The sequence below is a fragment of the Alosa sapidissima genome, chromosome 1 (genome assembly GCF_018492685.1).
Source record: "Alosa sapidissima isolate fAloSap1 chromosome 1, fAloSap1.pri, whole genome shotgun sequence".
Classification (NCBI taxonomy): domain Eukaryota; kingdom Metazoa; phylum Chordata; class Actinopteri; order Clupeiformes; family Clupeidae; genus Alosa; species Alosa sapidissima.
In genome coordinates, this window is record NC_055957.1 from 13,007,648 (window position 1) to 13,018,559 (window position 10,912).

The following is a 10,912-nucleotide window of genomic DNA, read 5'->3' on the forward strand; positions in this document are numbered from 1 at the left end:
GTTCCATGCTATCCATGTGGGGTTACATGCCCACCAAGTTTCGTGTACCCCGGTCTTTCAGTGTCCCGGGAATCCTTGTTGGTGTACGGTCACTAAATGTACACATAAATTATTTTATTGTAAGGTCATAATTATCCTACACTTTCAATTTCGTGCAATTTTGACGATGTCAGCCAGAGATATTATGATGAAAACACCTAATGTTTTGCTTTTTAATTTTTAACTAGGTGGCGCTATACATGAAATAAGAGGTAATGGGATAGGTTGACATGCCCCCTTAAGACCAACATACAAAAAAAAGGTGGACCTCCTAGGCCCTACGCCGCTTCGCTGCGCGGCGGTCATAATGAGGTAGGCTATGCTAGGCGAGAACCAATGCTGTGCTATAGGCTAACGATGGGCCAGTCTTAAACTAGGGTCGGGATTTGCAAAATAAGGTCGCGAAATGATTTGTCTGAAACTTTGTCTGAAACCGTCTGAAATTTGTCTTTAACTCATAAGCGGGGGGGGCGGTCGCTCCGGGCCCACGACCGCAAAAGGGGCCCACTTTTGGCCAAATCTATCTTGATTAATTGTTATATTTACCGATGCTTATTTGTACTGATTGCTGGGGGAAAATAATAATGAAAAATGTTAGGCCTAAGATGCCACTGCGCTCACAATGGGAGTTCGTCTGTCATGCTGCAAATTAAATAGCCCGCACTCTCCCTCTCGCTTTCCAAAAAACGTTTTATATCCATGATAGCCTTGAAGTCTTGAGTTAGTGAATTAGCTTAACATGTGTGTTGATAACAGGCAACCATAGCAAAAGAAAGTAGCCTACAACTTCTGTAATTGCTGCGTGCGTTTGTTAGGCTATTATTCCCTCTCCTGCTCAAACAAAAGGTGTGTACATTAAAGTTGATTTTGACAACGTGTTTACAAATTTTAAAGAAAATGGTAAATAGCCTATTGTCGAGCAGTTACGCACAGTGCGTACGGCCGTAGGCCTACACCTGCAGGCGCGCCTGATCATACAGTTCGCATCGTCGCAGGCCTAAGCTGCCCCGATGCACAGACTAAACGGTAGGCTAGGTCATCAGGACATAAACAAAATGCCTCAGCCTCTAATAAGCACAATATGAAGTGGACTAAATAAAAACATGAATTTGGGATAAACACCGACAGTATAGGGGCCCACTAAAGATCGTCGCACCCCCTATAGTGAACCATTAGCTTAAACTTAACTTTTTTTCTAAAAGTTTTTGACCAATATGTTTAAGGGATATTCAGTAGCCCTAGCTGTGAAAATAAAATTCAGTGTTTCCATAATGTTCGTCCTGAAATGGAAGTCTCTAGCCAACCTGCGCCTCTTGCAATGATCAGTGTGTGTGAGCCGCCGCTCTCACCACGCGCATCACGCACCAAATGTTACCGCAATCTGCGTTTCACTCTTCCTCGTTAACGTCGTTTACAATGTTAAAATGCACTATGTTCAAGGGCGTAAGTGGTGTGGCTCCTTTAAGACCCAATCCACTGGTGTGAGTTCACTTTATCTAACCTACACCATCTGATTTTAATATTATGTCTAGGCTATATTTAACATTTATTTTCTATTTGGCCTGTTATGAAATTATGCATTGACCAATATAAGCACACTTTTTTAAGACACTTAAATACATGCATGCTTAGCATTTTGTGAAAACAAATCATTATGGCTACATCGACAAACTCTTAGCCATGAGCTGTATATCCTCTGATTTTAATATTTACACATATGTAGGTATAAATACAGCTCAGTTTTAAGACACATAAAGCCCAAAATTGGAGACCATATAGGTGAGTTAGTACAGTATGTTGTCGTAAAAGTGGCTCTCTTTTTGATTTTGCACTGCCAATGTGGCTCTTGTGTAAAAAATAGTGAGGATCACTGCCATATAGAAATTTGCTACCATTTCAAAACCGGATTACTCTGGAACGGCTTATTGTACAGGGGATTGTATTACACCTTTGTGTTCGGTATAGGTCTGCTGTTTATTCTGGTTTACGGTTTGTCATGTGTGGAACGAAAAGTTTGTGAGATATTCCTCCTATATGAATTGAAATGAGCGCAGAGCTATAGTAGCCTAATATGATTATTTCTTGAAAGTAAATTTTCTCGCGAACCGCGTTTATCGCAGCAAATAGTGGCTATAGCACCTTATAAAATATGAGAAAAAGTTATTTCATGTGATGTCTGTGAGGCTACGTCGTGAGTAGTTCCTAGAGAAGAATGGGCGCCCCCCCCCCATCCCCAACACACACACAAAAAACACACACACTTACATCATAGTGGCTATAGTACCTTATAAAAGATGAGAAGAAGTTATTTCATGTGATGTCTGTGAGGCTACTTCGAGTAGTTCCTGAGAAGAATGGGCACCCCCCCCACCCCCATCCCCAACACACACACACAAAACACACACACTTATATCATCACTGTCATCACCTCACATACAGCACACTGCTTGTGTGACGACCACAAAAGTGTTGTATTTTTGTATTGTGTATTTGTGTAATAATATTCAGAATTATTGTCTTTTATTTGAACACAATTTATTGTATATTACTTTGGAAGCGAAGTATCCCAAGGGTTTTCTTTTTAATGTAATTTCTTCAAAGTGAATTGTGTGGTGTTTGCTCCGGGCCAGCAAGGGGCAGGGTCGGGTGATGGGGCTTAGCTGCGTGAAGTGTGAATTGTTCTCATTACTGCAGAGAGCTTGAACCTGATAGTCCATGAGCCACAGGCCCAAAAACAGGCATGTCACTACCACTTGGGGGGGGCAAATTCTCACTATATTTTTCTGAAAGCTACATATCTCTGGAGTATAAAATGGTATGATAGCAAGTTGGATCTTTTGGCTTTGTGGCTGTACAGGCCTTCAAAGTTGACCTCTGATTTGAAAAAAGGAAATTCCGCCTATTGGCTTTTTTTTGTTAAACCACTCATAAGAGCCCAGAAAATAATCCAAACCTCATGATGCATATGTGGTGTTTGATGTTGGCATACATATTTTGAATCATTATGTGATCTTGCCCTTCATTTTGGTTGATAAAATTCAAGATTTATGTGTAATAATGAGCAAATCTACGTTTTCAGAGACACAACGTGTTGCAGCACTAATTGAAATGCCCACTACCTCATTAATCAATGTATTTATACCTTCCTACCTCCCAGCAGAGACTTGAAATACAAATGATTACATAGGTCTGCATTGCTATGCTATTTACTATTTGTAAATGTACTATTCGGAAACACCCCACAATTCAGTAAATTAGTATTTTATTGAAACTACCAATAAGAGATATTCCAAGAGATCAAAACATCATGATTACCAATCACATATTACCTTTACATTCAAGGAATACCATATGAAAATTGTTCACATCACCACATGTACCCAGCTTAACATAAATATTACAATTTTATAATGTCCAGGGCACATGAAATACATACAGTAATTTCCTGTGTATTAGCCATATTGTGTATAAGCCACAGGACAGTGTTTTATGCAAGTTAAAAGAAACAAAACCATATACCATATTAACTGCCCCGGTGTATTAACCTCACAGCTGAAGACATTTTGCAAAATCAATGTATAAGCTGCAGCTAATAGTTGGGAAATTATGGTAATTGCATCAGCTAAAATGATCTACATTATACATTTCAGTTGTACTTTTGGACTAGTAAGAATGTGGGAATGAGATGTAGATGAACTGGTTGGTGAAAATATTCATACTTTACACATTGCTATCATTATGTACAATTATTATTATTATTATTATTATTATACTTAAAATTGTCTTTCATCTGATGTTAAAATAATTTCCATTGAAAAGAAATAATAACTATTTTCCAAGACTTGATCTACAAGTACATACATTTACAACAGTTTTAAAAATTCTACACAGTTCTGATGAGATGAGACAGAAACTGAAATTGGATCAATCCATTTTCAGAGGAACATGAGTTCATTTGCATATCTACAGCAGGCAAAGCAACACAAGAGGTTAGGGATGATCTGATTCAGGCTCATACTACAGGCAAAGATCATGACATAGAGGCTGGAGTCAGATACACCTAAGCACAAATTCCATGATACATTGACAAAGCAAAAATTAAAGACATTTACGAGCATGAGTCAAAAAAGAAAACACAGGCACATGGCAAGACCATCATGTTAAAGACTGGACATGAGAGAAGTCTTTTGTCACCCTCTTGGACCTTGGCGACACCTGAGGGGACCCCAAGGAAAACCTCTAAAGCAGCACTTGCAAAGCATTTGCAGAAACTTGCATCACTATCAGATAATCTTCCGAAAATAATACAGCAACAAACATTGATGGAATGTCTCCTGTCCAGAAGGTCAATAACAATGTCTCAACTTATGCAGACATTGCTGCTGCTATTCATAGCATGATCCATAAAGAGGCAAAGCAGAGGCAGATAATTTTTTAGATTAAATTAGATTAGATTTAGCTTTATTGTCATTGTGCAGAGAACAAGTACAGAGACAACGAAATTGCGTCTAACCAGAAGTGCAAAAAAGCAGAAAAGTGCAATATGATATACTGTACACAGTATAGGCAGGTGGTGCATAGACAGGACAAGAAATATAGAGCAGTGTAGACAGTAGTATACAGTTGTTTTGCAGAAGGTGGTTTAGAGTAGCATAAATTAAATATAAATATGTGCAGTGTATTAGCAGTTACCTTATAAGAGAAGAATAAATATGGCTATGTACTGTAATATGAACAATGTATGAACAACATGTACAGGTATGTGCAATGTAGTGGCTGTACCATTATAGTAGTAGTAAGAACAATATAGATATATTGACAGCACATTGTCTTCAGGATCTTCTCCTCTACATACTTACAGCACACTGCCCCCACCTACCCACACACACGCTACACACACACAGTCACTGCTCCACTCCCCTCCCGCCCACACACACATCTTCACTGTCATCACTCACATACATCATACATACAGTACTCTGCTTGCAATAGTAAGTCCCTTCACCATACTTGCAGTACACTGCCCCCCCCCCCCCCAATACACAGCACATTGTCTCATGACATATTGCACACTCCCCACATACACAGCACACTATCCCATCTCCCTTGCCATCCCACCAACACACACACCAAGACCCCTGGCAGTTGGGTTAGCCCCTTGAGCCGTGGATCTGCCCAAGGTTTCTTCCTTAGTAAGGGAGTTTTTCCTTGCCCATGTTGCTCTTGGGTGCTCCTTGTTGGTGCCCCCCCCAATCCTCCCCCACCTTTCTTATGCAGCCCTTGCCACTTTATATTTCTTATGCAGCCCTTGCACACCTTATTGTAATCTCTGGCTATGCCCCTGACACAAAGGCAAAGGCCACTCTTTATATTCTTGTCCATTTTCTAAATTACAGTGAGTGCAACCTATGTTAAAGTGCCCTCTCGCAGTTTATAAATCAGTAGTGGGAACCGGATAACTCCAAAATCTCTTGAGAATAGAAGAATTTGCTGGAAAAGAACCAGAACCAGTTTTGCCAGTTTTAATCCTTGCATGTAAATGATGCCTTAGTAGTAACAGTGCTACATGGCAACTGGCTCCCATGTTAACTGGCTGCGTTGATGACGTTTCACGATGAGTCTTTGACAGATGCGGCCGCTTGCAGATTTGTCATTTTTATGATGGAAACTGAAGACTAGCAAGTACAAATATTCATGACATATTTAAATGTCAAAATTGTCTGTAGTAGGCTACATGCACTGGACCATGAATAAATATATAGTAGGCCTTTTTTTTCTTCCGGATTTTTTATTTATTTTTTAGTTCAGTAATGTTGTGTTAATGATTCCCGCGACACTGAAAGACCGGGGTCCACAAAACTTGTTAGGCATGAAGCCCCACAAGGATGACACGGCCCCCCACTGAACTTGACTCCCTTGAAAGGAGGGTAGGGCGGACACAGTTTTCTGTGAATATCTCGAGAACCGTAGGGCCTAGGAGGACCAAATGTTTTAATATGTTAAGGGGCCATGTCAACCCATCCCATAACCACTCATTTGATGTATAGCGCCACCTAGTTGAAAATGAAAAAGCAAAAATGAGGTGTTGTAATCGCAGGTATCTCTGGCTGACCAGGTCAAAACTGCACAAAATTGGAGGTGTATGATCATTCTGACACCCTCTGAATGCATGCCAAGTTTCGTGGAATTACGTCATAGGGGGCCCATACAATAAATTAACTTATGTGTAAATTTAGTGACTGTACACTAACTGGCCTGTAGATGGCCGGACACAGTTTTCTGTAAATATCGAGAGTTGTAGGGCCTAAGAGGACCAAATTATTTTTGTATGTTGGTCTCCAGGGGCAATGTTAACACATCCCATATCCATTCATTTGAGGTATAGCGCCACCTACTTAAAAATGAAAAGGCAAAAACAAGGCATTGTAATCGCATGTATCTTTGGCTGACAGGTTCAAAACTGCACTGAATTTGATAGGATCAGTATGACACCCTCTGAATGCAAATTTTGTAGAATTCCGTTCATGGGGGGGCATATCAGCTACACGCACACACACACATGCATGCACACACGCACCCTTTCAAAGTATATAATTGATTGAGGCTGTGCCTAGAAAATATGATCAGCGTTGATTTATTCTATAACCACCCATTTGTGAAAATATGATCAGCGTTGATTTATTCTATAACCACCCATTTGTGAATCAGTGACACAGGTTATTAATAATTCATCGTCATTTTTACTGCCTTACTTAAGTTGTGTTCATCATAGCCTAGTCCCAGTCAGAACGAATGAATGAATGAATATTCAATTCGCCTTATTCACCCGGCGGCCAGAACGAGGCTACAGGGTACACTTGCCATTACACCTACAGTAAGTCCAGCAGATGGTGGAGGTAATGCACTCCGTTTGCAAACTGACAAAAAAACTCACTGAAGAAGAAGAACAGGCCAGCGTTTTCGGTGACCTTTTCTTTTGGCAGTTTGCAAACGGAGTGCATTACCACCATCTGCTGGACTGAGGTGTAATGGAAAGTGTACCCTTTAGCCTCGTTCTGGCCTCCAGGTGAATAAGGTGATCACGTGTAGGATTCTGTCATATATCTCACTAGGGGTTAAGTCATTTAGAGACCTCAGACCTGCCTCAGACGAGTCCAGGAAGTTACGTCAATTCCGGAAATAAGTACATAATTTACTTTACTCTTTATGGAGAATACAGCGGGAAAAAACAGTTTTTTTTACAGTTCATGGAAAAAATAGTCACATTTTATATATTAAATAAACGATCTGTCCACGTGATCTGCCAGAGTCAGCTGGGAGGAGCTTGTGACTCAAGCATAGGGACTCACGGCAGATATTGCGTTGCGTGTAATTTTGGTTTATGGCTATCGTTTGAGGAATTCCTATTCATTAACATGAACGTGATGACTGACGAAATAAATGACTATGATGTTTAATAAACCATTGTACGCATACATTTAACAAGTTATCATTATATCACATCAATTAAGTGTTTTCTGTAGGCTAGGCTACTGTGTGACATGCTTTACACTACAGCATACAAATCAACAATAGGCTATCAACAAGTTTGCAGTATTACTAAACTTGTTATAAATAATAATAAATAATATTTGTTATAAAAAAATAATAAATAATTCAGTGGAAATGCATGGATTCCAGTTTCTTCCAGTAGCAGCAACTGGAATCCATGCATTTCCATGGAATTATTTTTGGAATCTGATCCCTTATCATACCTGTTCATTCTTACTCGTCGCTCGACTTATCGTGACTAAATTCAATATGGCTGCAAACGCTAAACTTCGTGAAGATACTGTCTGTATAAATCGTCTTGTAAGTAAACTACCAGTGCTTTTTCAAAGTTCTCAATGTCTCGTTTTAAATGTCAGGGCCCTCGGAAGTCTACCAATGAAGTGTGGAGATACATTGAGCCTCGTAAATGGTGTTAAACAGTGATTTATTTGCATGGCTAGCCCGATGCCGAAGCACCACCATTGAAAAAGCTGTTGGTAGCATCGGCTAACTAGCGCCAGATTTTGGAGTGCAGGGGACAAGCCGAGATGGGCTATGAGACATACGTTCACACTCGGTATCATGTTTCAACACACTTTAGCTGCTGAACAAAGACGGAGGTACACACCAAAATCTGCAAAGGTATATGAAGTTAGTGAGCAGTTCACAGTAGGGATGTTAACCGGTAGCCGCTTAACCGGTGGTTGACCGAATCAACGTTGACTGGTTAAAATTTTCTGCCGCCGGTTAAAAAAACAAAAAAACCCCACTATTTTTAAAGCTCCCGAATGCCAGCCAGCGTCTGTTATTACACTGCGCACACACGTGTTATTGGTGTTGTATTGTATGGGGCGATATGATCACTCAATATCTAAAAATGGTAAATGTGAGCATGAGCCGTCGGCGGAATTTATTAAGCGCAACCACAGCACAGAGCCATTATTCATCTGTACTTAAATAGCATGACGACAGGAACTTATTGCAAAGGATTTTGTGCAGCACGCTACAGAGGCTGTTGGCAATCGGTAATTTTTTTTACGTTGGTTAATATACTTTCCTGTAACACCACCAAATGTAGCGTTCTCTGTTTGTGACTTTGTAACGTGAGCTTTTTTGTAGCCCGAGCTCGGTGCCGCGTTGCATGGAAGGTCGACGTTGTGCGTAATGTGTGCCTGTGCGTGGGTGCGCAGGGAAAGCAATTATTTTTCTCCCCAAAACAAAACCCTTATTCCTCCACAAGTAGTGGACAATAATTGGGGAAAATGTATAATACAAAGGGCACGAACTAACATTGTGTGACGGGAGCCTAACCATTCTAAAATGGGAGGATAACTTGTTTCACGGGCAATAGAAAGACGCGCGACAGGACACGGGTATCATAAATGGCAGTTATAGAATTTTCGGTGACCGACTTTAACTGGTTAATGAGGCTCAGTGGCCGGTTAAGATTTTTTTAAATTTCGCCATCCCTAGTTCACAGCTCCAGATCCACAGGAGTTTTTTTCAGTATCAGCCAATAAAGCAAATCTCCTTCATTTCCTCTGTGAGAGGTGGTGTGAGCATGAACAACTTGAGCCTCCTATAGGCCTGACTCGTATCTATCTGGGTGGTGGATTTAAAGAAGAGACAAAGAGCGTTTTGCTCACAGATGGTTCTGTCAGGGATGTTCCTGCTCTTGAGTCCACACAGAAAGAGGCAGACACAAGGATAATACTCCATATTATGAATGTTGTTAATTTAATTAATTTGATTATTTATATGCATTTGTTAGTTTATTAATTATGGGGCAAAGGAAATTATGTATTTATTTAGTTTACTTTGGACTATTTAGATTATTTCCTGCATTCTATGTTCTTGTGTAAATGTCCTCACGGTCGGGCCCTAGATGAGCGTTATGGTCAGCCCAGACAGCTTGCTCTGAGAGAGCTCCGGGCTATACTGGAGATGCCTGCTATCCGGATAGGTGATGGTAGAGGTCTAGATCAGTTTTCCCTTAGGGTACAGGCCTTAGTGGGTCTTCTCCAGTCCATGGGCCACGAAGGCCTCTCTGAGCTTACCTGTGGCTCACATGTTGAGAGGCTATTAGAGACGTTTGAGCAGACCAGGTCCCCTTTCCTATAGCCTCCTAGATTTCTCCTCCTGGCTGCAACATGAAGCCCGCTGCCAGCCCTGAAGGGAGAGAACCCTTCAGCCTGTCCGGCCAAAGCAACCACCCTCTCACCCCTTCAGAGCTACAGCCATACTCCATGGTAGTAAGACTTCCTCTCAAGTGAACTCCCCTAAAGTCCAGATTGCTCCTCCTACAGCCAGTCCGCTTCCCCCCAACGCCTCATCCGAACGCTGTCCAGTGTGTGCTTACTGTAACTCCCCTGAACATCATGTCAGTAAATGTGAGGACTTCCTCCACCTCACGAAAGATCAGAGAACTAGTTGGATCAAAGAGCAGAAACGCTGCTGGCGATGTGCACGAGACCACTTTGCAACCCAGTGTGATCTGAAGGGACGCTGCAACCAGTGCAATGGGAAACATGTGCAGGTCCTATGCAACATCAACCAGAGGCAAGTGCAGAATTTCTACCTAGACCATCCTAGCGATTGCAATAAAGTGCTGCTGACACAGGCGGAGACCTATACCAGAGAGATACAGAAGTTAGTTGATGCTGGGTATGTCAAGAAGTTATCCTCATCTGAAGTAGCTGATGCTCCCGAGTCTTGGTACATACCTCACCATATTGTGCGTCATAATGGAAAAGACCGCATTGTATTTGACTGTTCCTTCTCCTATCAGAATCAATGCCTGAATTCACAGCTGCTCCCTGGTCCAACCCTTGGGCCTTCCCTCCTTGGTGTTCTCCTCCGTTTCAGGCAGCACAAGATTGCCATCAGCGGAGACGTTAAGTCCATGTTCCACCAGGTGCGCCTGCTACCCAGAGATAAACCCCTCCTTCGCTTCCTCTGGCGTGACCTGGACAGTAGATCCCCTCCAACTGTGCATGAATGGCAAGTCATCCCATTTGGCACAACCTCCAGTCCATGCTGTGCCATTTACACCCTCCAGAGGATTGCCAAGGATGCACAGGCAGATGAGCACATTACCCATTCCATACACCAATGTTTCTATGTGGATAACTGCCTTCAAAGTCTTCCCACACCAGAGGAAGCTAAGGACCTCCTTCACATCCTGCGCACAACCCTCTCCTCTGGTGGCTTTGAGATTAGGCAATGGGCCAGTAATGACCCCAAGGTCATCTGTGACCTCCCTCCAGATGCCAGGTCAGACCAGGCAGAGCTCTGGCTGTCACACTATCCTTCCCTTGATCCCATGGAGTCTACTCTAGGCCTT